Source organism: Etheostoma cragini, chromosome 18, assembly GCF_013103735.1.
Source record: "Etheostoma cragini isolate CJK2018 chromosome 18, CSU_Ecrag_1.0, whole genome shotgun sequence".
Taxonomy (NCBI): domain Eukaryota; kingdom Metazoa; phylum Chordata; class Actinopteri; order Perciformes; family Percidae; genus Etheostoma; species Etheostoma cragini.
Genome location: NC_048424.1, coordinates 642,784 through 647,286, shown reverse-complemented (window position 1 = coordinate 647,286; position 4,503 = coordinate 642,784). Strand labels below are relative to the sequence as shown.

At 40.8% G+C, this 4,503-nt stretch overlaps 1 long non-coding RNA gene across 1 annotated transcript in view; it reads right to left on the bottom strand.

Annotated features, from left to right (window-relative positions):
- Window positions 1-4,503, bottom strand: part of LOC117961212 — a 27,233-nt gene that overhangs the window by 18,335 nt on the left and 4,395 nt on the right. Inside the window, exon 2 of the long non-coding RNA XR_004660346.1 lies at window positions 2,427-2,482. This is a non-coding gene — a long non-coding RNA (uncharacterized LOC117961212). The remainder of the gene's footprint in view (window positions 1-2,426; window positions 2,483-4,503) is intronic.

Below are 4,503 nucleotides of genomic sequence, written 5' to 3'. Positions count from 1 at the left end.
ACACACACACTCTCTCACTCACACACACACACACACACACACACACACACACACACACACACACACTTAGATAGGTTGAAACTGGACAATATTATCTGTTTTGTGCAGTAACACTAGCTTAAAAGTTGTTGCAATACTCTGCTGCTACAATTTATTCATTATTACTGTTCACCATTACAACTCATTAATTATGTAAACACTGTATCATTCATTCATTCATTCATTCATTCATTCATTCATTCAAATGTTTATTTAACCAGGATAAAAAAACTCATATCCTCATAAAAATTCCTTTAACTATTTAAATAGCGTGCATATCCACACTCCTTATATTTCTTTATTTATATTTCTACTCTGATACTTAAATACTTTGTGCAACTGTAGTTTACTGTAAACTGTAACGCAGAATCTCCCTTCGGGGATCAACAAAGTTTTTCTGATTGTGATTTAACGTCCAGCGGTCCTTGCTCCTCTGTCTCGGCACTCAGGCAGCTTTTATTTTGGAATGTGTGACCACCGGGGGATTGAGAGAGCTAGACGGGATCACCTTTTGTCCTCTGTCTCTCTCTCTCTCTCTCTCTCTCTCTCTCTCTCTCTCTCTCTCTCTCTCTCTCTCTCTAAAACACCTTTCACTTTCGATTTTCTGGTTTCTGGATGACCAGCTTGCTCTGGTTGTACCTCACAAGATAAGCACATCTCTCAGGCAGTCACTTCAATCTGTCCCCCGACACCTCGCATCACCCCTCGCTCTCCCTGTGTTCCTGTCTGTCTAGATGTCGCTCTACCTCTCTCTCTCTCCCACATGTTAAGTAGATTTTGCACGTGTATTCTTTGGATGCATTTATCTGTATTTGTGTGTATGGATTAATTGTTTATGCATGCATGTTATTAGGGTATATGACCAGTGTGTGTGCGTGTTTACTACCCCACCCCCTCTTCTCTTCAGGTTCACTGTGTGTTGTCATGGCACACGGATCTTTGCTTTAATTACTGTGCGCAAATCTACTCTTGCTAATAATAACCTTTTACACACTGGGTAAACACACAATTTCCAATGCTCTTTGGCTTTCCAAACAAGTTTTAAATCTCCTATTAAATTTTATTTTACACACCAGTCTATTCTGACATGTCTTTTTATGCTGAAAAACAAAATAACAGTTCACGCAGATTCATTTTTCAGTTGAATAATCGGTAGGTTGCGAGTTTTAACAACACTATCAAAATAGCAGTTGCAGAAATAGACACAATATCTCCCGCTAACACACAGCAGCGCGGTCATGAACACACAGATGCTTCCTTGCATTTCCTCGCACAGCAAAACATATTTGCATTCCCAGGCCTGGCTCTCCTTTTCTCTGATTTTAAAATGAATTACCATTTTCACATCTGCTGGTTTTAGATTAGTACAAGCTTTCAAAGTTGAAGAATAGCAGGGTGACAATGCAAGGAGCAGAAATAATCATTTTTTTTGTCCCACATGATACTGAGCTTGTGCCGATGTCTGGAAATTTAACCTGCTTTCTATTATGTCCGGATACAGCGTATGACATACATACAGCGCTGGTGTCATTCTTACAAACATGTTGTAGTTTACACTCACGTAAAACATTGAATTGCCCTGTGGCAGGCTCATTAAAGTAGACATACTGCATATTAATTGGCTTGTTTTGTCCAACCAATGCCAACCTTACACCAAACAACTTATTAAATGATTGCACTTTCATGACTAATTTCCAATATTGGAAGAAACCATGAGTCTTGCTAGGATGGGGGCGCGCTCCCGCCGTCTCAGTCCTTTGGTGTAAGGTCCTAAAACTCAGTCCCACTCAGTCTTTTTCTCGCCTTGGCATTCCGACAACATGACACGTGTTTGATATCATAACTTTTAAGTCTTGGTAGTGAAGTTAAATCATGTGACCATGGTGAACAACAAATTGGTGCACTCCCTCCATTGTTGTTTATGGTTGCTATGGCATCGCACTAAGCTCAACGCTAAAGGGAGATAGCTGCCGATTTTCAACCCTTCTGAAGCTTGAGTGTTACCGGCGAATAAACTCCAACCTCCGGGTACTACTGCCATTCATCTGCGTCTACAGCAGAACAGAAAATCCGCAAACTTTTCCTTAAGTTACCATCTATTGCCAATGGTAGCTAGCTAGATTGGTTACATTTTTCAAAACAAATGTAGTTGTACTCGTGCAATTTGTGCCCCTGTACGAGCCTCAGTCTTTACATATTCTGACATCTTTAACGTTAGATGTGAGATGATTGGTTTCAGACTTTCTGTCCTTTCAAAGTCTTGTTTGGTAGGCATGATAGGTCGTTCTGGTCTTAGCAGGCATAACCTGCATTTCCCATCCGGTGTGGGTCTGTGTTACGTTCTGGCTGTGTTTCGCTGTTTTGCTCTTTCACGCGCCATACCACACCGGGAGCGTCTCAGAAGCAGAGCGTCTTGCTTCCCGACTTGCAGATTTTGTTGTCTCTCTAAGTACTTGAAAATAAATCCAGTGTTTTAGCCACTAGGGTTGTGCCAATGGACGATATCATCGTCCAATGGAGAGCCACCATCGTCCCAAACCTTGTCGAACAGACGCTTATCCTAGTGGACGGGACATTAACATCTGCATCGGTCTTGAACCAGCAATGACACCTGTGTTGGGCTTTGTGCTGTGTTGCCCCTTAAGTGGAAGCTACCCCCCTCTTACCTGCAACCTATTTGTGGTGATACAGTCTCTCTCTCTCTCTCCCTGTCAGTACAGTAGCTCGCTCTACCTTGGCTAGTCACATATCAGCATGCGGTAAGGTCATGCTCTACGCCTCGGCTTGGACACAGCGGCCTCCAGCGAGAGAGACAAGGCGTTAACGTGGAACGCTATCACACTTCCCTTTATCCCCTCTTTGGACTTTCTTTGTGGAAACGACTGTGTGCGTGCGTCAATAAGTACGTCTGATGGCGATGTTATGTAGGATTTATGAACGAATGTTGGCAACAGGAGGCTAATTCATGAAGGTGCTATTTTATGTATGAGCTACTATTGCACATCTGTTCAAGAGTATTGTTTCTGTTTATTGAACTGAGACATAACACCGACGACAATATCGCAGTCCATCACAACGTTTTACTGTAAACATCATCCACTGTCTGGAGGAGAACAGGAGTAAGAGTCCAAAGCCAAATGAACGGCTATAAAATGAACATTATTCACATTTCCAAAGTGAAATTATTGCTTAAACAAAACCTAAATATATCGGCATAACTGCTGGTTCATTTCTTTGGTTTCAGCTGTAAACTCATGAATAAATCTCAGATTTTCACACAGACTCTGAGGATTTTTTTGCATGTTTCTGTTACCATGGCCACTCTGGCCTTAGCTGATATCAGTGAATTTTGACATAACAAATATGCCCAGGGCGACAGAGGCAGCAATGATAAGGTCTCTCTTCCTCCCTCTACCTGTCATTTCTCTCCCTCTATTGCTCCATCACCTGTTTCCCATCATCACAGATCATGCTGTCTGGCTTTGTCCTTACCTGCCGTACAGCTGTACAACGGGGACCCTCTTCAGCACCCTACATTCATCATCCTCTCACCTCACTTCATAATTTACTCTGTCACACATGCAGGTCTTCTGCAACTCTCCATTGATTTCTAATTCACAATCTGAATGGCTTTTGCAATGAATGGCAATGTGGATGTTTGGAGTTTCTACAGCAGATATAGAAATAGCATTTTAGATGAATTACAGCATGTATATAAATACAAATAGACAATCTGGTGCAATTAAGTGTTTCTGCATGAAAGCAACGCTTTCCAATTGTGTTTGTAGGCCCCTTTAATTTTATCACTGAACATCTAGTTAGACATTCCTAGCGTCATATTTGTATATAGTGCTGCAACTAACACGTATTTTCACTGTTGATTGATCTCCTGGCCATTTTATTGATTAATCAGTTAATCATTGGGTCTATAAAATATTAGAAATAGTCCATTACAATGTCCCAGAGCTTCAGGTGATGTTTAAGTTTGTCCACTTTCTTTGGCGTTTTATATTTATACAAATCTTTAATTTGACTGGGTTTTCAGCTCGACTTTATTCTGTCGTTAAACAGCTCTGATTGAGTGTTTCAGGCAGGCTAGTACATACATGGAGCATTTTAAATCTAAGTTTCTTCTATATCTATAAATCATACATCATGACTAGGCCTGTCACAATAACACATTTTGCATTTTGCATTATTGCGATAAACGATAACGATATTGTGGTTTGGAGACTATTTTCATGTAATATAATAATGGCATAATAATGAAGGAACACCTTTTCAAAGATCAATAAACTATTATTTCTAAAGGATATTTAACACCGGAACTGGAAGACATTTGAGATATGTGGCGATCTACCACAAGGCGGATATATGTACCAAAATAGTTCTGTTTTCAACCTACACACACACACACACACACACACACACACACACACACACACACACACACACACACACACA